The sequence below is a fragment of the Harpia harpyja genome, chromosome 18 (assembly GCF_026419915.1).
Source record: "Harpia harpyja isolate bHarHar1 chromosome 18, bHarHar1 primary haplotype, whole genome shotgun sequence".
Lineage (NCBI taxonomy): Eukaryota > Metazoa > Chordata > Aves > Accipitriformes > Accipitridae > Harpia > Harpia harpyja.
In genome coordinates, this window is record NC_068957.1 from 25,237,917 (window position 1) to 25,260,084 (window position 22,168).

Genomic DNA, 22,168 nt, shown 5'->3' on the forward strand with positions numbered 1-22,168 from the left:
TGTTTACTAGGATGCTGTTTTGGACTGTATTTGCTAAGGTGCCGGAGGGCTCGGGCATAGGGAACCTGCAGAAGAACATCTGTTAGAGCCTCTCTTGCTTTCCCTTGCCTTCATTACCTAGGCTGCATTTTCCCCTTTCATCTCTTTCTCTCTTCCTTCCCTCTTCCCCTTGCTCTCCAGTCTTTTTCCTTATCTGTTGTTTCACTTCCCGCCTTGAGGAAGCAATTTTGCTCAGATGTCCTACACATCCATCACAGGCACAGCCGTTCTCCCAGGCCCTTCGGTGGGACTCCGCTTTTGCTGGAGGATCTGCAGAGTAAATTGCTTGGATGGGAAATGAGCACCTGGGCTCATTACGACCGAGTCCGGGAGATGGTAATTATCTGCCTGCAAGGGAACAGGGTGTAGGACCTGCCAGGAGAGCGGCACCGGCTGATGGGCTCCGGCAATATCAACGGCCAGGCAGCACGGAGCGGGTACCTGCGCCAGTGACCAGGGATGCTCGCAGGGATGGATACAGGCTTGGTGACAGGCCAGCATAAAACGAGACTGCAAGGGACTGGCAAAGGAGAAAATTCACTGCAGGCGCCTGACATGTATCCCCGCATGCTGAACCCTTGCAGCCTGTGCTGGGAGGATGGTCGGGATTTTCAGTAGCCCCAGCGCAGAGCCCTGCAGAAAGGAGGTTTTTCCAGCTTGTACAGCCCTGGGGTGGGTTGTCTGCCCTGTCTCTCCCCTGGTTCTTCCCTTGGGCCTCCCAGGCAGCTTTTCTCAGCCCCTGGAGCGAGGATGGTCGGGGCACGCTGCCCGCACATGGGCTTTTGTCCTTCCTGGTCTTGCGGCCGGCCACAGGGAAACAGGAGGAGGTTATCATCTCTCGTGGTTGTTATCAAATGACAGGCTTTTCTGCTGAGCATTTCTTTCTCTCCTTGATGACGGCTGCTAAAAGGCTGCCAGGCTGGGGTGGTGGCCGCTCGCCCTCTCCTGCTCCTTTATGAAAGATTTCAGGAGCATCTTCTGCGGCTGGGCTCTTCTGGAGCCGACCCTTCCCTCCTGTGGGGAAAGCAGCAGCACAACGTACCGTCGGGCCGGCTCGGGGCCAGCTCCCCCCCCAGGACAGGTTTTAGCCCAATTTCCAGCCCCTCTGCCACAGACACCATCTGCCAAGCCCACTCCGGCATGTCTCACAGTCCCCGCTCAACCTCCGGTCCCGCGTCCTCTCCAAGCACAGACTCACCGCGGTTATTGGACCTTGGTTTCCCAGAGCTGCTGGGCACACGCCGCACGCTCAGTGTGTGCGCGAGCGTCCATCTGTCCCCCGGTAATAACTTTGAGTCCACTGGCTAATTTTAACCAAATCTGACAGGTCTCTCGAGCACGTCATTCCAGCAAGTTTCCAGCGAGACAGATGCATGATAGCATGGCAGCTACCCGATGGGAAGCTCCAATGCCCAGGCTCAGGGAAATGTTAGGAGGGGTTTGGGGCTAGAGCTGCTTTTTCCAGGCAGAAGAAGGAGCTGTGCCGAGACGGACTCCCTGTGCCACGTGGCCGAGCGGTCTGGCTGGGCTGTGCCAGGCCCCCCCGTGGGGCAGGAACTTAAAAGGGGTCTTTGGATAAAGACAAAGGGTCTCAGCTTTCCCGCAGCTCCCTGCAGCCCCCCGCCCTCCCCGCTTTCCCAGCCCCCTGCCCGTCTGTCAGCTCCTCTCCCCCGGCCAAGGCGTTCTTCAGCACCAGCCTATTCCTCGGTGATGAAACGGCCGCTCAATCGCTGCCAGGCAAGAGACAGTGACCTTGTGTCTCCCCTCTCAGTCTCCTGAAACAGCAGCTGAAAGATGGGGACAAGGTCAGTGACTCCTGCCGGCAGGTTTACTGCCGAGGAGGGGTGAGAGCTCGTCTCCAGGCTTGGGTGTCGGGGATGCTCCCTGAGATGCTACAAGCGCACGCAGAAGCACGCCTGCACCTCCCCAGCTTGTGGGGTGCTGGTAGGGCAAGGGGGAGCAGTGTTTCTCTGCGAGATGATGGGGCTGGTTTGGGATAGAGGGCTGGATAAGTGTTTACTGCCCTCCATCCCTCCATCTTTCGGTGCTGTTCTCCACTCTCGCTGGCTGCTGCCACGCCGGTAGCGGTGGGGCCATGGGGGACCCATCATGGTAATGGCAGGTAGCATCCATCGCCTACCTTCGGGTCAGTGTGGGCTCTGTGGGGTAGAGCGGTAGGTACAGCAAGGTCTGTGACCCAGCCCTGTGGGTCTGCCCCCCCGTCCCTCTCCCTTTTCCTTCGCCTCCCTCCGCATGACATCAAAATGATCTCAGCCCTTCCTCCCCCGCGGGCACGCACGGTGTCTGCAGCCCGATGGCCGGGGTGGATAATCTCACCAGCTTTTACATGTGAAGCGGGAACTGGGTCAGCCGTGCCGCGATGGGAGCCGGGGTGGCGGAGCCGGCACTCGCAAGCACCGGGCTGGTGATTCAGAGGGTGGCGGTTGCTTCCGCTGAGCCAGGGCTGATTCAGCGGTGCCAGGGGTGCTGCGCTGCTGCAGGCCCAGTCTTTTGGCCATTCCCTTTTTGCTGGAAATAAAGGGTTTTGGTTTTGTTTTTGTTTTTTTTTGTAATTGTACCCATTTAAAGCAAGCTGGTTGCTTTTATGTTAGAGAGGGAGTGCAAATCCCAGTGTGGCATCCAGCGCATCCCCTGTAAGTACCGGGCAGCTCCCCGGGCCAGCGCTGCATCCCGCCGAGCCCGGAGCATCGCTTGTCTCCCTGGGGAGAAGGTACGGCACGAGGCAGAGCAAAGGTCCGGTCCTCGCAGCGATGCTCTCGCTGGCGTGCATCCCCAGGTGCCACCGCGCGCCCTCCGTACGTCACGGCGCAGGAATGTCCCCTGTGGGACCTCCCGTCCCCAGCCACGTCTGTCTCCCACAGGCAGATACGGACATTGCTGTGATGGGGCCTCAGGGACAGATACCCTGTTTGCAATAAAATCCCGCTTCAAAGAGTTGCCACGACTCCCGCGACAAAAAAAGAACTCGACTGTCTGTAACAGTTTTAAATCCATCACCGGGAGATTAAATTCTAAAGGGATTTTAGCTTTCAATATAAACAGCAGATTCTTAAGTACCTCTTCATTTTCTGCGTTTAGGAAAGACACAGAAAGGCCTAAAATCCTCCCAAATCCCTTAGCATCATCGCAGCCCTGAGCAGAGATGGGCCAGGCGTTGGGTGATGGTCTTGTGCCCGCGGCGGGGTGCTCCCCGGGGAGCTGGTCCGTGACTGCACTGGAGGCTGCGATGACGGGGCTGCGTTTCCTGACTAACCGCATTGGGAACAGGAGAACTGGAAGGTCCCCAGCTCCCCTGGGGCAAAGACACATCAGAAATACCAGGAGTATTATGGCTGTATCGGGGAGCTGCCTGTCTGGAGTGGGGGAGACGGAAAAGGTGTTGGGAAAGCTGCTGGTGAGGAGGGACCGAGGATGCAGAAGCCAGCACGGAGCATCCTCGGGGGTGAGGGAGGTGTGGGGCAGCTGCCCCCCCAGGTGGGAAGGTGTGGGGCACCGGGTGCCTCCGGTGATCTGGCTGGAAATTTCCCATGAGCTGTGCACATCCCAGACGAGGCCGGCATGACGATGCCTTGACGAGACACCAGCCTGCAGTCAAATTCTTGCTCAGGTTCTTTGTCTTCACCTGGGCGCGGACCCGAGTCGGAAACCAAGCCATCGGGCGTGTCGGCATCCCGCTGTCTGCGGGTGCCTTCCACCGCCCCGCTTTCATCTCCTCCACCCCCAGCTACGCTCTCATGGCCGGTGGTTGGTGGGTTGATGGGCTCAACACCTCCCGCCGCAGCCTCGGAGGAGGCGAGATGCCAGACATTCCCCCCCCAGGCCAAGGTGAGCCCGGCTGTCTTGCATCTCCTGAGTCACCCCCGGCTCGCCCCGCTGCCAGCCCCGGGACTGGCAGCAGCGAGGGCAGAGCTGGCACCGCCACCGCAGCCGGCACCGGCACCACGCCGGCACCGGCTGGTCCTGCCAACGGGGAAGTGGCAGGCATCTGGAAACGAGGGCTGCTGTCCTCTGCCTGGGTGATGGCAGAGGTTTCCTCCCTGGCCACCGGTTCTCTTGTTTCCTCTTCTGGCTTCTCACAAGTGTCCCTGTTGAATTTTTTTAATTATGTTTTTTTTTTACAAATTTTTTTTCACAAGTGTTTTTTTGCAAAACTGAAAACTGATAACAAAACTGCAGCAGCTCCCCATGGCCGCACCCATGGTGCCCATCTCACCTTGTGTGGCCAGGACTCTCCTTGTCCACATCTTGGATGCTCCAGCGGTCCCCCAGCAGCAGAAGCCAGCGTGGAGGCTCAGGGGGTTCCCTTGAATTTCAGGAGGGGTAGGGGACTTCTGGTCTCCTCCATCATCTTTGCCTGCCAAAAGCCACCACCACTGGCTTCTTGCCTCGCTGCACGCTGGAATTACCTGCAGCACTGGGACTCACAGGCAGCGAGGGGTTAACGGAAATGCTGCTTTAAAGGTGCTTTCTCTTTTATTAAAAAAAAACAACAAACAAAGCAATGTAGTTCTGTATGAAAATAACCCAACCAATGAAAGAGGAACCACCTGAATGCTAAAATCTTGCTCTGAACTCCTTTTTTTTCCTCCCCCAAGTAGCTCGTTCTGCATATTTGCCATGAACCCAGCCACAAAGCAGAACTGTTGGGTCATGTAAAATCCTGCACCAATGGCCAGAGCCCAAGTCAGAGATACCCCTGAGCAACGTTACCCCAGACGCCTTGGCTTCCCTTCCCGGGGCACATCCCAGGCTGGACCCGCCTCGCAGTTTCGCCTGAGCCCGGAGCTGCCCGGAGGGCTGGGGAGCTGAACCCCGCGGCTCATTGCTCCTTCGACCTCCTGGCCAGCGGGCGAGTGGGACCTGTCCGTGGAGACCAGCGAAAATGCTTCTTCTCACGGAGAGGCTGAACTTAATGCAGCTGGAATGGGGATTTGCAGTTGAAGTCGGGTCTTTGGCCATCCCGCTGGTGGGAAGATGGAGCTCCGGCCTCCTTCCGACGGGCTCAGGCTGCCGGGTGAACCCGGGCTCTGGTCCCTTTGTCTTGCACTGGGGGGGGAAACGGGGCTGAAGCGGCAATCCCGAGGCTGGAAGCAACAAAAATAGCGACTGGATGTCATGGAAGCTGTTTGCAATCAGCCCACACGCTGGAGTGGATGCACATGAAACGTATTTTGAGCAATTATGAAGAGCGAACAAATTAGTAAAGAATCAGAGTCTGTTCATGAACAATTCACAAGCAGGAAGAAAGAAAAAAAGGCAAAATGCTTTGAATAAGTTGTTTGCTATAAATAGTTTGCCCAGTTCGAAGAGCTAGTGACAAACACAGTCAAGGGAAGGCAAGGATAATACATCACAAAATGTACTTTGTTCATTTATTTGACAAGTGTAGCTAAGTTTTAATTATTTATGATTATACTTCATAATGTGCTAGCACATGTTCTGAAGAATATTTTAGTCTTAGTAATCTGAGACCTCGCTCCAGCACTGTCCGGGCTCTTAAATCCCCGCGGCTCAGCGGGGAGCGGAGGACCTTCCACGCATGTGGAGCCCGGAGCGTGGGAATTAGTGAGGAGCAGATAAAGTCCCACTGTGTTTGTAACCCAGGTAAGGAACTGCATTGTTTGAAAATACCGAATTGTGAACCTGACAATATGCCTTTAATCTTTGTCACTTCACATGCCAAATCCCAGAAGTGCTGAATTATTAAGTCTAAAGTTCCAAAATAAACTCTCACTCAGAAGATTATTTCCATATAATTTGAAATTTCCTGCTCTAATAACTCCTGCGCTGGGTCTGTCTCTTGCCCTAATCCTGTTTCGAAAGGCTGAGCCCAGCCCTGGGCCTGAGCGGAGCCCCTGGGGTGGGCTCACCTTCCCCTTCCCTCCCCAGATAAACCTCCATCTCCCAAACTGCTGACGGCTTAATTATTGCATGGGATAATTAGCACAGGGAACCAGACTGAGTCCTCTCCAAACTCATTTCACTGAGGAAATCAATCTGATCCCTCCCAAAGGGCTCCGCTGCCAAACTTAATTCCAAATAATTTAACAGAAAAGTTCTTTAATGTTTCAGAGGGGTAAACGCAACGAGACGGTGACCGGCCCGTGGCACTTTGCGGATGCCGCTGGCTGGATGCCTGCGCCCACCCGGCTCGGGCAGCCCCTCGCCGGGACCACGGCGAGGCCGGGGCTGTGGTCTCGGTGGGCGGTGGGTGCTCGGAGCGGTGCGAGCACCCGGCTCTCCCCTCTCCGGTAACCCAAATCCCAGCCGGGGATGGTCCAAAGGCCGCGGGTGCAGCTGCGGGGCCGGGGTCCCCCAGCGGGCGAGGTGCCGGCGGAGGGGACGGGGAGCAGGACAGGCAGCACTGCTCGCAGGCAGGGAGCAGGCAGGAGGTGGGCGCTGCGGGACGTGGGTGGGCGCAGGGAAGGATTGGACCCAGACAAAGCTATTTTTGCCATGAAAAGGAAAACTCCGCCTTTGCTCCCTGGATTATATATATGTATGTTTTTCCCCCTGCAGTAACTGGAGAATAGAAATAAAATACTGAATTATTAACTCTAATTACCCCCAGAATTACTTCAATAACAGTGCAATTTCACAGACGGCTGCTGCGAAGACAATATGCAGGGATAAAAGGAGGCAGAGAATCCACTTCCACCACAGGAATGTTTGCAATTTATTATTTTCACATTAGCCCTCTTTCTTTTTTTCGGTTTCCTCATCTTTTCCTTAGCAGTGGTCAAATTTCAAACGCTCCGAAGCATCATCCCGATGTGTGGCTGCATCTCAGGAGTATCCCTACCCCACCGAGCTGCAGAGCTGGGCTGGAGATTGCGCAGGAACCGGCTCGCTTGAGAGCGGCAGGCATGGAGCAGCAGGGATGGAGCGGCAGGGATGCTCCTGCTCTGCATCCTTCCCTCCTTTGCCACCCGTCCATCCTGGCAGCACCGGTGGGTCCGGGGACTCCCGGCTACAGGGGGACCTGGCTCTTTGCAGGCCAGCCACAGCCCCGGCGAGGCGCGGGACACACTCAGGGCAGCATTTCTGAGCCTGACACTTCAGCTTTCCTGGGGTTTGTTACCAATCCGGAACTGATCCTGTTTAATACCATTCTGCATACGTTCTAAAGGATGTTGTGTTAAGGTTATACAGTAGTCGGTCCCCTCCTCCCTCTGTGCAGGTGTAGCTGATTTTATTTTTATTGGCTTTCTGCATTTGCACGGGCTCTGTGAAGTTTTTCAACTATCAGAAAACTTTGGTGCTTGTGGTCCAGCCTCTACAGCAGCACCGGGGCTGGGACAGCCTCTCTCCTCGCCAGGCTTGGGGGTCCCTGGCACAACCTTTGCCAGCGCCTTTACCCACACCGCTCACCGGCACGTCTCAGCCGGCACTTGGGGTGTCCGACCCCTCTCCGGGGGGGTTTGAAGCGGGTGCTCTTCCTCCCAGCCCTTCTCACTGTCGGGTACCAGGGCACAAGCAGAACTTGGCATCGCAGGGATGCTCGGGCCCCATTTCCACAGGCAGGTTAATCCAGAGCAATTTGCGCTCTGCTCCGCTGCTCTGTACCTGAACCGCAGCTCGGGGCCATGTCCTGCAGCTTTTCACAAGCACTAAATCAAAGGGGGCTCCTGGAAGGGAGTCAGGGGGGAAGGGGAAGAGAGGGAAAAAAATGCACTTTACACTGGAATGTGACCAGCCTGGGTAACTCAAACCAGAAGGCAGCCAGTGGCAAGCAGGCAGCTGGCAAGCGGCTCGCCGTGCTGGCATGGCCGCAGAACTGACCTGCCAAAAGCCTCTCAGTACTGTGTATAAAAAAAAAAGAAACCCAGACCAAAAAAACATGCTGACTTGGAGAGCAGCATCACTCTCTTCTTTCCGCTTCATGCTGGTGGCTCAGGGCTGGGAGCCCTGCATCGCTACGGTGGAGTGAGCGAGTTCAGTGTGCGTCCCAGTGTCAAGGGTGCAGAGCCAGCTGTGGGGGGGCATTTTGGGGTGGGAAGGTGATGGATGCTGTGTGAGGGTCACAGGGTGGGCGATGAGCACTGCAGAGGGGCAAGCCAGCTTCTCAGCCCTGGAGCTGCCCACGCAGGGCTTTGGAGGAGAGCCGGGCTCCCAGGGACCCCCACCACCCGCAGAGCCACGGGGGGTGGGATGGAGCGTGGGATCCCACCTGCACGCCCACCCCGAGCTGCTGGAGAGTGGTCTGGGGTCCCGGTGCTGTCTCGTTCCCCACGGGCGGGATGACAATGGCAGTGCTGCTGCATCCAAAGCAGCTCATACTGCACTGCAGCCGGGTGCTCCTGCCAACTAATCCCTGCGTGTCCCCTCACCGCGGGAGCAGGGTCCCAGCCCAGCACTGGGCATCCTCTCCAGGGTTGCCCTCTCTCCTCTCCCTTCTGCCTATTTTACCTCTCCAGCTCCTGTTCTGGCTCCCGGCAGGTCCGAGGGCCTCCGGAGGCTGAATGAGCCACCGGGACCGGGGCAGATACCGCACACACGCGGGTGCCGGCAGCTCTGACGGCTCTATCCCTGGCTCCCTCCTCTTTGTGCTGCTGGTCCCAGTAACGAAGGGGGAAGAGAGCCGGCAGGTCTCCCCCCGCTCCATGTGCGCTGCCCTTGCTGTACTGTGCATCCCTCTTGCCAACAAGCACTTAAGTGGAGTACATCCAGCTTTCCCCAGGGAGCAGACGTTTCGGCAGGGATCAGCTATTTGAGTAGCTGGCTTTGAAACGGGAAGGGAAATCCCCAGACTCTGGCAGGCTGCTGCGGATGCTGCCGTAACGCTGTGAACTCTGCACTCCAGGGCTTTCATATAGTTTTCTCTTCCTTCCACATTTCCCCCTTCATCTGCTGGTGAGCAGCCGCTGCTCCAGAGGACACAGCTGGCTCCGGGAACCCATCTGCGTTAAGAGGGAGGCTATTTTCTTTCTATGGAGAGAGTAGGTCTCCCCCTCTGCCAACGTCCCCCCTTCCCAAATGGAAGAGTTAATTCACTCTGCTGCATCTCCTGGTGTTTCCTTCCCAAAAGCTGGTCCAGCCCCTCCTGCAGCACCCATCCCCATGGGTCTTCCCAAGGCAGCTCCCGGCACCCCGGGGCTGCTCCGGCCTCTCAAGGGATGCTGCATGCTGCCTTCCCGCAAGCCCTGATGGCTTCACTCCATCATCCTTTTGCTACTAGGAAATCATTTTGCTTGATAATGCATTAAAGTGATTGTTATTTTAGTGATCGTGCTCATATTTCTCCCTCTTTGTTTTCCTGCCAGGCTTTAGGGGAAACCTAAATAGATAAATCAGTTCTGCTAGCAGGTGTGGGAGATAGCTGTTCCCGTGCTGCTGGGAGTCGAATGGATGCTTTGAAGCACGGACCACTGGATCCAGCAACAGCTGTACAGACCCTTGGAGACACAGGCATTCCCTCTGCCCAGCAGCCACCTTTCTCACCCCGAGAGCTGTTTTCCTGCAGCTCTACCCCACAGCACGACGGCGAGCTGCCACGCTCTGCTCCACTGCTGCATCCAGCCTGCATGGGGCAGGGGATGGGGGCTGAGCTGCTGCCGTGGGGCTGGGCAGGCATCCACCCCATCAGCTCTCTGTCCCTTTCTGGGGTCCACAAGCAGGAACGTGGGGGTCCTGCGGTGGGTGGGAGCAGTGGTGTCTGCCCCGAGGGCTGCTGCGAGATGCTACATGGTCTGGACGCCGCTCTCCTGGGAAAACGCAGCTGGTTCGGGTGGCAGGCAGCCCTCCAGCCCGGGAGGGAGCCAGTCTGGGAACCGCCGGGGCAGGGTCAGGCACAAAGCACCCAGACGTGCCGGTGCTTCCCCACGGCCGAGCGCTATCCCGGAGTCAGCCCGCTCAATGGGAGCTTTCAGTCTTTCCTTCTCCTTCCCTTCTCGCCATGCCCTGCAGCCAAGTCAGAACCCCGCCTTTGTTCGCATTTTTTAAAATAAATCATTTTGGGGGTGAATTTCGTGCCAGCGAACAATGCCAGCCGGAACGTGGCAGGGACTATAAGGGCTCCGTTATTTGCGGCAGATGCCCAGCGTGGCTGAAGGCCAGCCGCAGGCAAAGCGGCTCCCTGGGATGCTGAGCACCCTGCCCTGTCCCTGTGGTGGGGAAAGGCTTGTGTCCCCCCCCGGGGCTGCTGTCACCTCCCCCGTGCTGCTGGCGGGACCCCAGGCTGTGTCCTTGGGGCTGGGACCCCGGCAGCGCCTGCTGTGCTTGGGGCTTGGCTTCCCAGTGGCTCCTGCCAGCCAGGGCTTGGCATCGCTGGTGCTTTACTGGGAAGGACTGGGATACACTGGAGAAAGGACTGGGACTGCAAGGCAGGGTGGAGCAGGGGAAGGGGCCTAGGAGTGGGGCTCATTCCCGAAACACAGATAGCTTTGATAATTAGCCAGGACTGTGAAGGGAAATGATGAAAGGTAGAAAGGATTTGTTTAAGCACGGCATGTTTTATTGCTTTCCTCTCTCAAAGTCTCTCTTTAAAGTGGTTGGAAGATTTTTGCTCTTATTTTGCTTCAGATGTTGAACTTTAATTACAGCCAACGCACCGAAATACCTGTAATATGAATAAATCATGTAAAAATTTGCCCAGGGATTCCTGCTGTCCCCGAGCTCTCCCCACCTCGCCACTGCACACGGGGGTCCCGACAGGGACCCCAGCTCAGCCCCGTTGGGTGCCTGCACATCTCAGTGCTGCCGTGGAGCTCTTGCCCGTAAGTCAGAGCCCAGGCTGGGCAGATCCCAGCAGCCGGGCGCTGCCTGCGGTGCCCTGGGGCTGGCATCGCCCGCAGGGTGCTGGCAGTGCCGGGCTGCATTTGTTAGGGAGGGCCTAAGGGAAAACTTGCCACCCTTTACCAGCCCAGAAATGCTGCAGTGCGATGCTTCACCCTCCTGTGCTGCTCGGTTGTGCCCGGAGGCGGTGGCAGGACTGAACACAAACTATATTTTCCGGATGCCAACGCTCCTCTTCCCAGCCCCACCGTCCCTTCTGGTTCCTGGACAAACCCCTCCGGCACGGGGCAGCCCCCCCAACCCAGCGCTCTCAGCACCTACCTTCACAAACCTCTTTCCCTCCCGCAATTATTGCAAGGGATCATTAGAGTCTGTGTGTGCTAATTGCTGCAATAGTTCCTTTCCTGGGAGGAAATCCGAGGAATGGTCCACGGTTTGTTTCTCTTCCCTTCGCGGTCGGTGCGGATGCGGTTGAGTTTTCCGGGCCGGGGCCAGGGAGCCAGGGCAGCGATGCCGCTCGCTGGGCTCGGGCTGTCTGCTCCCACCAGGGATGGCCGGAGCTGGGAAGAGAGCTGGGACAGCCACTGCGTGCCGGGCTGGAGAGGGGCTGCTCGGCTCAGCCTGTCCCAGCTGGGACCCTGGGGGTCAGGGGGGGCTGGGGGGGTCTGGGGTCTGGCGAGGGGGAGGCTGCAAACAGACACAGGGTGATGGAGCGGTGTCAGCTCCGCTGCGGATGGTGAGGCAAAGTCCTGCCTTGCCTTGGTGGGGGAAAAGCACGGAGAGGAGGAGAGGCACGATGCTGTCGCATGCCCCTGGCAGCCCCAACCTAGCTATTCTCCTGTTATCGATTATTCTTATGTATTTATTATTCATACTGCACCATAAGTGCTCAGGCTTTTTATAGGCAAACAAAGCCGGCGGGCGATGCCCCGAGGTGCTGCGCTCCCATAAACGACTCTGAGAGCTCCCAGTGCTTTCCAGGGCTGCCCCCCCGCCCCCCCTTGCCGACCCGCATCGGGGTGCGCACAGACGGGGCACGGGTGACCCCAGCAGCGAGGGGACCGCGGCTCAGCGCCGCTCGCTCAAAACCGGGGAGATGCTGTAGAAGGCTGGATAGGAAAAAGCCCAATTAAGATAAAATCACAGGGAACTGATTAATAATTAGTGGGTAATTAGTTATCTCTCTACCATCTGGAGGGCTGAATCTGCTTGTGCAGCAAGCGGCTGTCTGCTGGGTGTCCCCGGCCACCCGGGCTGCCCCGTGCCGTCCCCGCAGCTCTCCTGCCCTGTGCCGCTGGCGGGAGGCCCTCGCCGGAGCCCTGATCTCCTCTGGCATCTCCGCTTCGGGCACCTCTTGCTCTCCGGGTTGCAGAAGGAGGCATGGAGGCACCTGCTTGCCGCTTCAGCTCTTATTTTCTGGGTTTATTCTGCCAGACTGCAAAGGGAGAACTCTTCCATGGGCCCATCCTTGCTGAGAGGTGGCCCCAGTTATCGAAGAGCACGTGTACATCTTCTGCTTGAAGAGGGAACAGCCGAAGCTCAGCCTCTTCCCCAAAGAAGTGTTCATCTGTGCCAGAATCAACGTTTTAAATTTTCAGCTTCCTCTGTTTGAACCAGCAAGTTTCTTTATTTATTAGGTGGGGCGGCTGGGGAGGAAAGAAAAGACGCCGAAGCCGGGACCTCTCCCCTTTGCTGCCTGATATTTGCAGGGGCTCAGCCCAGCGAGTGCCCCTCGCCTGAGAGGTGACGTGGCCAGGAGCAGCCGTGCCGGCTCCTCTGCTGTCATGCCATGTATTTTAAATGTGATCATTTCTACCCTGCTGGCTCTCCGTCCTGCCTGCGCTCCAGAAATGCCATCAGGCACGTGACTTGCCCGTCCCCAGCCTCTCTGTCCCCTCGCCTCGGGGTGGGAGAGCATCCCACCTCCCTGCAGCCTCCTCTGAGTGCTCTGGGAGGCTGGACTCGCCTCTGATGTGGGCTGTGTTGTTTCCACACACATGAGCAATTGATGGCACGCCTGAGAGCACCCGGGGAGCGGGGAGGTGAGCCAGCGACGAGAGAGTCTGATTTCCCTTAGAGGACTTCACTGGAGGGGATTTGTCTGACAAACATCACCAGCACAAAAACCTGAAAGCTTTCCTTTTCGGAGGAGGGATAAAAGAGCTTTGAAGACACAATGAAGACAAACACCATCTCGCAAGCATCCAGAGGGTCTATGAGTTATGGGGCACAGCCCGTATCCCACCTGCCAGCAGTGGGGCTGGAGATGTGACCCATGAGCAAGGGCACTGCGCAGGGCTGGTGGGGCAGGAGGGGGTCACCCCCGGCCAGGGAGTAAGGATGAGGACTTAGGGAAAGCTGTCGTCTATCTGTCTGGCTCTGTCTTTCAGGGACTGGATACTGAGAGCATCAGTTCATCCTTCCCCAGCCTTGGTAGCTGTCGGGGAGGTTTTGCTATGGGTGGCTCATCCTCCATGGGTGTCTTACCCACCGGGGCAGGACTTGATGCTGGCAGAGCTGTGTGTTTCTGCAGCACTGGGGAGCTCCGGCCCTCCCTGCCTGGTTTCAAAGCCTGCTGTGATAAAGGCAGTCCTGGATTGGGGCCAGGGAGTTTTCTTTGGCTCTCCCTGTGGTAAAGAGCATGCTGGAGAACTTGAGGGCTTTGCAAGACCTTCCCGGGGCTTTGCTAATGAACCCCTCCCTGTGCCACATATTTCATCACAAACCCAGAATGAAACCACAGAAGTCCATGGAGAGGCATTTCTGCTGCTCCAGAGACAGCAAAAATGTTCATATGCAAACGCGTCTGGTTTCTCTTCCATTTTGGAGCCCAAAGTAGCTTCATGCCTCCTATTTTCTGGTTAACAGAGCTGCCCTGGGCAGAGGCTTGAAATCTGAAGACGTGTATTGTCTTTCTTCTGGGAAGAAAACAGAAGGCAGCAGCTGACTTGTAATTTGAAGAAAATCAAAGCCCTACCCGAAGGGAAGGAAGGGGCAAGCTGTGCCATCTTTCTATCAATCTCTGCATTATCTCTGTGCCTCTCATCCCCTGAATCAGAGGCCCTGCGGACATCCCCAAATGAGACACGGGATTTTTCCACCACCACTGCCAGTCTCCCCACAGCGAGGCACACGTTGGCCAGCCGGTTATATACTCCATGTCCTTGGAGATCTGGTGCCCCAGTTTGAGAGGGAACCTTTCGGTGTAACTTCAGTGGTGTCATGCAGCCCGTCCTTGGGCAGGCAGAGCTGTCCCGTGTCCTCCTGCTGATGGACACTGGCAGATTCGCATCAGCCTTCCCAACCTTCCCAGGCCCTTTGGTATCCCATCATTGTGAATCCATGGGATCCCTCCCTCCCTGCTCCTCTCCATCTTGCAGTGTGCCACGGTATCCCGCTCCAGAGACTGAGCCCTGCCTGAGGTCCCCTTGCGACGTCCCTCATGGGGTGAGGATGCGCAGAGGATGCTCAGGGAGATGCTTGTGCTGAAGGAGCAATGGAAACCTTAAGCCGCATCCACATCTTATTGAATAATGCTTTAATATGTTGCATTAGGTACTACTCCTCTCAATTCCTCCTCCTTTACTCCATTGCTGGTTGATGCTTTGCTAATTTTTCAGCACCTTCTTCCCCTCCGCTGGAGAGGGGACAGGCTGTGAGATGAAGTTTAGGGACCATGAAGACACACACAGAGGTGGCTCCCGGGTTCCAGAGAGAGAGCAAGGCAGCCGTTTCCCATCGCTCTCTGGCTCCTGGGCTGGGGAAGGTCCTTGCTGCCCTTTTGTCGGCCTCTGGAGAGGGGCAGCCAGCTGAAGGAAGGTACAGAAGAGAGGAGGCACCAGCTGGCTCTCAGCCCCGGGCTAGGAGGGAGCCATGGAGCCGGCATCGGGGGGATGCTGGTGTTAACCTGCCTCTCCTTCAGCCCCTGCCTTGATCAGCAACGTGATCAGCCACTTTCCACTCTGCCTTTAATTTCTGCCATTTGTAAAATCTGAGTTGTGCCAAAGTGGTTGTGAGACTTAGCTCATTTTTATTACTCCTTTTGAAGGAGAAAAAATGGCTCCATGAATACTGAATATTAGCAGCTCGGAGAGATGGACTGACGCCACCAGAAATCCCTCGGCCGGTGAGGATGAGGTTTGCGAATGCCAGGTTACATCCTGCCCCACCACCGCTCCAACTGGTCCATAACGGCTGAATTTCTGTGCCCATGTGTATTTGCTTCTATTTTTTGGCTATTACTTCACCCCTGACTAAGTTTTGCCCTCTGCAAACAGAGCAGGGCAGAGCCAAGAGCAGGTGGCAGGGCATCGGCTAAATCCATCAAATAAATGGGAAATTTCCTGCGAGCACCAGTGAGCCTGGGCTGGAGCCAGGTTCTTTGTTGATATTTTAATGACGATAAACGCAATTAAGGATGAGAGAGAGGAGCATTAAATTAAATAAAGTATCAAAAGCTTGAAGATTCTTAGCTGATGGGGTCATAACTGTCTCTTGAGTTCCCTAGGCAAGTGGCAGGTGTTGCTGGATTGCCTTCCACCCGTCGAGCCGCCGTCCTGTCCTTCTGCCTGTCTGCTGCCTGCCGTGGTGTAGACCGACTAATCCTGACCTTGTGGCACACCTACACCAAGCGCAGAGGCGCAGCATCAGGTAACCCCAAGTCCCCCGGCATCCCTCCGTTGGGAAGGGGTGTTTTGACGTCTGCTGTCTTGCTGCTGTCCCCACCAGGCTCAGCCTTGTCCCAGCTGGTGATGGGACGTCCAGTAACCGGCCGCAGGCATCGTCCCACAACTGGGAAGCGCCAGTGGTTTGCTGGATGGGGCCTTAATAGCGCATCTCCATCAGTCCCCAGGGCTGTGGTGGTACCAATGGCCAAACACACGTGGCTCCTGGAGGAGCTGCAAGAGCCAAGGACACCCAGCGCCCAGCTGGAGCTGTGATGGGCCAGTGTTAGCATCGTGTAGGGGAATCACCCGTGGTCCCGAATGGCTGTGGGATTGGCAGCTCGGCATTTGCCGGATCCCGGCGAGGCTGGGCAGCTGCCGAGCGTGGGACCTCTGCCTTCGGGCACAGTGCCTGTGTGTCTGCCCGCACCGTATCGCCTTTATCTTCTCCTTGAGCCCTACCAGGGGGCAAGGACGGGAAAAAAGGTTTTTTTTGCTGGGTCTGTACTAATTGTCAGGCTTCCCTCACGCTGGCGCACGAGGCGTGCTGAGCGGTGGGCTTACGATCAGCATTAGCGTTCCTAACGAAGTCCCGTGGGCTTCCCACCTTCCCTTGCCCCTTTTATAACAGTCACCGCTCCTAGAGACTTTAAAGCTCCTTTTGTTAGGGACTAAAAGCAGCCTTAAAATAATCATTAAAAATGGAATTAAATTAATTTAAAAGGGAGCCATTCAAAGCTGGCTTTCTTCTAGCCCTAACAGGTTTTCCAGCTGCGTTTGCCTCACCTTAGGTGGGCCAGGCATGAGTCCACATCTCTCAGACCTGCCTGGGGGAGGTTTCTTTGCCCCCCCCCCAGAGCAGAGTGCATAGGGACTTCTGCCCTGGGGGACAGCGGCTGTCCCCCAACGTGAGCACTTCTCATGGCTGCTGGCCACGGGGACACAGCGGAGAAGAAGAGATCTGCTGCAGTGGCCCAGGAGCATCGCACCAGCCGGGAGCACCAGTTGCTCCAGCCCTGGCTTGTCCTCACCTTCCCAGTGTGGGCAGCCCTGCCCTGGGCAGCAGGACTGAGCTCCAGCTCTGAGGCTCTGCAGGCAAAACCCAATGCACAGGGCAATAAATGTGCCAGCCTGGGCCTGGGTTATTTTTTTGCCCATTTCAGAAGATTATAGCACAACTGATGGATTTTCAGGCCAGGAGGGACCGCTGTGACCAGCCAGGCTGACCTCCTGCATTCCACAGCCCGCTGCCTTGGCAGAAAACTCATCGCTTATGCTCAAGCTGAAACATATTTTTTAGAAAGATACTCAGTCTCCATTAAAAGACTTCGAGTGATGGAGATCCCACTCTGTCCCTGGGGATTCGTTCCAATGCTTAATTGCTCTGACTGCTAAAAATGTGCTTCTTATTTCTAATCTGGATTTGTCTTGTTTCGGCTTCCAACTAGGGATGTTGTAATGCCTTTTCCTGCTAGATTAAAGAGCCGTCTGCTATCAGAAATCTCTTCCCCATGCATATGCTTGTAGACCGTGAGCAAGCCACCTCTTGGTCTCCTCAATAAACTAAACAGCCGGAGCTTCTTCGCTCTGTCACTGTAATGCATATTTTCCACCGCCTTGACTCACTCCCAGCTCTTTTCTGAACCCGCTCCAAGTTCTCCTGCTCTGGTTGGAAGCGCAGACGAGAGCACTGAAGGCAGCATCCTTGCAGTGGGCTCCTCGTGCCATGTGGCCGGGTAACAACGTTTCTCCCTCCTCTTTTGTGGATGCAGCCAAGGATGACGCTCATCTCCCGAGCCCGTGTGCATGCTGCTCGGGCTGCGGGGCCGCGCTGCCGCTCAGCGGCATTGCCTGCCAGGGTAGGCACAAGCAGGACAGGGCGGCTTGTCTGCAGATGCATGTGCACCTGCCGGGTCCACGGGACCTGACTATTTTGGGTCCACCGAGCTGGAGGCAGGGATGCTCGGGACAGGCTGAGCTGCGCCACCAGCTCTGCTCGAGGCTTGGCTGCCCAAGACGGGGAAAGGAGAGGGAACCCAGCCACCCCTGTCCACCCCCTTAACTCCCTCCTAATCCTGTCCTCTTTCACCTAGTTTCCCAAGTTTGGTGCTGAAATGAGGTGGGATTTATAAGGGCCAAGCACAGCTCGGCGGGGCTTGGTAGGGGTGGCTGTGGGAACGGGGAGGGGGAGAGGAAGGGCTGGCTGTTGTCCAGCTCGTCGTTAAAAGTCAGCGTGGTGGGATTCACCCACTGGCTCATTAGTGCCGGGTCTCCTGGAGCTGTTGGAGCTGTTGGAGCTGTGAGAGCGGCTCCCTGCAAGATTAATCATCTGTGACCCATCCGGGCTGTGTTTTGGTCTCCTTTCCGAAGCCCATCCTGTTCCTGTTCCCTACCCACCGAGCAGGCTTGGCTCTGATGCCGGCCAGAGGTCGGTATTTCTCTTCCCTTCAGAACAATGGAGCGCTGGGCTGCAGCAGCCGACACATAGCAGCGTGCTGATGGTTGCCAGCTGTGTTGCCTTAACATCTTCCCATTATCTCCGTATTGCTGGCTAACCCTATCTTGGGGGAAGCTTCGTCCTGACTTTGGCAGAGGAAAGAGTCTCCCTCCCAGCATGGAAAGTTGGCCGGCCGCTGGCTCGCTCTGCCCTGAACATCTGCTGCCGGCTTGGCGGGGAGCGGGGCTGCACGCTGGCGCTGACATGGGGGGGTGTGCAGGAACACACGCAGCCCCGCCGTGCCACGCCGTGCCATGCCGCGCCGTGCCATGCCGCACCGTGCTGCCCGCCGCCCCCCCCCAGCCAGAGCCCGGGGCTCCGGCTCCCCACGGCCCCCGGGAAACCCACCCCCGGCACCCACCCCAGCGCCCGTTCCACGTGCGCACACCCACTCGTGTGCGTTCCCACCGCACGTCCATCTCTGCCCGTCCCCTGCTGCGGGCACGGCTCACGTGTGCGCACAGGCGTGCAACAGGCGTGCACACGCTCACCCCTCGCCGGTCACGCGCACGCACTGCTGCAGAGCAGAATTCGTCTCTGAACTGCTCTACATCAAAGCAGGCACAGCCGGAGCCTTGGATAAGTGCAAACAAAACGTTTTTCTGAAGCCCTTGGTGGTTACGGGTGCATGTATTTCCTCCTGTTACTTTCTCATGACTTGCTTCACCATGTGCGGACTGGGACCAGACTGAGAAAAGCGGAATTATGCCAAGAAAAGCCCTTTCTGCTTGATGCAAATGCCTGAAATGCAGAAGGGCTGAGTCCGTACACAAATAGCACGGTGGCCTTGGCCAAGGGGAAGGTCGTTCACCTGGGACATCCCCCTCGTCTTGTCTGGAAGGAGCCAGGGGTTTATCTCAGCCCCTTGGCAGGAGTCTGCTTAGTAAGCACCAGTGCTCTCTGGATGAAAGTGCCAGGGCCCAAATCAGTTAAGGGAGGAATTAAGCCCCCAAGCTGGTCCTGGCCGGTGAGCCGTAGCACTGGGTGGGCCACGGAGCGGCCAGACCAGCAGGTCCGGATAAACCGGCAATGCCTCCAGCCACGGACCTGCCGATGAGGACGGCCGGGTGCTGGCAGAGCCGGGTGGGAGCACGAGCAGCGTTATACCCCCGTGGGACGCAGGGAGCTGCGGGGACGGGACAGGTGGGCATCGGCTGCGCGGGGCGGCTCGTTGCTCTCCCTGCTGCAATGCATGGGGCATTTCGTCTGCTGAAAATGCAAGATGCTGCACATAGCTGCAACACTCCTAGGGCTTGGGATGCTGTCTTGCAGGGATGCTGCGGGCTTTTTGCCCTGTGATAGGGAGCGGGATCAGGCTGCAGCAGCCCCGGCGTCCTGCCCTGCGCTGCTGGCACCAGGCTGCTCCCTGCTCGTGCTAGGGATGAGAAAACCTGAGCTCAGGGAGCCAGCCCTGCCTCTGGACATGGTGCTTTTGCTGGGGCAAAGCGGCAGCCCAGAGCCGCAGAGCCTCTCCGCATGGCTCTCCAAATCCGTGGGCCGTGGAGGAGCCGTGCAGTGGGAAGGAGCCGGGGGGGGGGGGGCTGTGTGGAGGGGCCCTGCCAAAGTTGTAGCACGAGAGGGAAAACGAGAGTCCCAAATAATTTGAGAACCTGAATGTCTCTTGCTGTTCAGGTTTTGTGAACATCCTTAACGGAAACACATGTGAAACACGCTCTCTGTGGATCTACCCGAGAAGCCTTTTCCGTTTTTGCTGCGTTAGCAAACTGCAGACGACTCTGTCTCTCCACCGTGAACTACTGAGCAGGGACCCTGGACTCTCTCCTCCATTTTCATTCAGAGCCTCTGCCAGCGTCATAAACCCAGTAAAACGTTATGGCACTTTGCACCCACTGGGAAACCAAATGTATTTTAATGTATATTTAATAGATTTCAGGTCTTTCTGTTATTAAATTTGCTTTTCATTCGCCCCCTCCCCCTCTCTTTGGTGCATGAGACTCAATGGGAAATTTTAAGTGTATTAAACCAGCATCTCACAGAAACAAATCCAGATGGCCTGGTACGAATCAGGAAAAAAATCGCATCAGAATCTATTAGAATCTCAGCCCAAATGCAATCCACATTTCACCAGGCAGAGACTGCCCCGTTACTCAGCTCCTTGCTACATGACAGCCAGGAAACATGTGCTTTCTTGTCTGGGCTTCTTGGGAAGGTGATGGATTTGACAGCCTGGAAGCTGCGGGCCAGATTCCCCTTTGGTGTGCGCTGGTGGAAATAGGCACTGAAGGGGTTGAGGTCAACTGGGGTATTCTGGTTTTCCCTTGCTCTTACTGGGAGCTGAACCCAGCCCTCCAGCTCTGGCTCCCTCAGAGGAGGGGAAGGGACGGTGCAAACCTCCTGGTCCCGCAGCGTGATGCCCCCGGGACTCTTCTTCCCTCCAGATCTGGATCAGGACCAACCTGCCCAGGTCAAGTCCTACCTGCCCCCTCCAGCCTGCCCCAGCAGTCTCCATTCCTGCTGGTCTTCCACCGTCAGTGCTTGGTGCAGGGAACTCGGACCCCGGGATGCTGCTTTTGGGGTAGCAGAAACAGCTCAAAGGAGAGGTGAGCCCAAGGCAGGAGTGTCGATGGCTTTGGCAGGGGTTCCTCTCCCCGCTGCCTCCCAGCAACGCGTCCCAGCCTCACCAGTCTTTTCCATCCCCTGGTGCCCACGGTAGAGCTGTGCGAAGGGCCTGAAACACAAACTGGTTTCAGGAGTGTCCATAAGCAGGACATTGGAAATGAGTCCAAGACAGAAAGAGCCCCTTGTTCAGCTCAGCTCTTGTGTGCTCGCCGGCGGAAAGCAAAGACGTGGAGGGGAGATGGGTGGGAATCACCGTCCTGCCTGGGGCTCTGCTGCCAGCAGAAGATGCTCGGCCGGTCACCCCGGCCATCCCCTGCCAGCACACGTGTCCCAGGAGCGAGGGTCCTCCGGGGCACGTGGGGTGGACGGGATTGCTCGCAGATGCTTTGCAAGGTAAATATGACCACCGCTCCCCAGTAACTCATTTTCCACGCTTTATTAATGTTTCAAACCACAAGTCCTTCCGTTCTGGTGAGGAAGGACAGCCCAGATTACCAGGTGAAAACAGATTGCTTTCCTTTCTTCTGGAGCAAACGCTGGCAGCCAGCGGATCGCAGAGGCAGGAGGGAGTGGAGACAAGGGCCTGGAGCGGGCACAGTTATTTATTTCATCTGCACTGACATTTGTGAAGCACTCCTCAGTGGAATTTCCCCCTGGTCTCTGTGCCCGTTCCTCCAGTGCGCTCAGCCAGGCTCCCTGCACACCCCTGCTCTGTTTGCCTTCAGTTAATATTCAAGCAAACAGAATGAGTTATGAGGAGGAATGTCCATGGAAACAGTGAATTTTAAGGCACTCTTGTAAAATATTCATAGAAAGCAAATTTTGAATTAATACAAAATGTGTGCACTGAAGACCCAATGCTAAGAGTCATCTACTCAGGGAACGGAAATAATCCCATATGACCTATACGGCCAATAAAGCAGCTTGACTTTTGAATTCTTGCAGTAAACTGCCTGTGAACAAGACACAGGCCAAGAATTATTTGCAGAAATTATTCATTAAGGGCCTAATCCAAAACCCAGCTAAGTCAGTGGAAAGATCCCCCCTATGTTAGGCCCCAAATAATTTTGGATAATGAATACATTTGAGAAAACAGTGATCCTTTCCCGGATAACTCAACAACCAGAAAAAAAGAAGCAAACTTCAGCGAGCAAAGTTACGGGCTGTAAATAACCAGCTGAGCGGCTCTCGCCCCCGCTGCATCTGCTCCTCCCCGGCCGCGGGAGACGTGTTGGGTGCTGTAGGATGCACAACACCCCTTTCTCCACGGCTGCAGCTCTCACGGGAATGGGGACTAGCACAAGACACCTCCCGCAGGGACAACGCCAACCTGGCCCCATGCATCCCCTTCCACAGGGTCCCACGGGGGGCCTGAGAAAGGCAGGTCATGGAAATAGATCGGGTAAGGCCAAATCCTGCATGCTCGCTGCTCCCCAGAACACACAGCTCATCCCTTCCCGAGTAAATCAGGCTGAAGGGATGGTTATTTGTTGTGGCTTCTCCAAGTATCTAATTGCAGAGTACCCTGGGAGAGTTAGGAGGAATAGTATGCCAGCAAAATATATTATTATTGTTAGTGTTGTTATTATTATTATTATGACTATTCCTATTATAACATGGCAGTGATTCCATC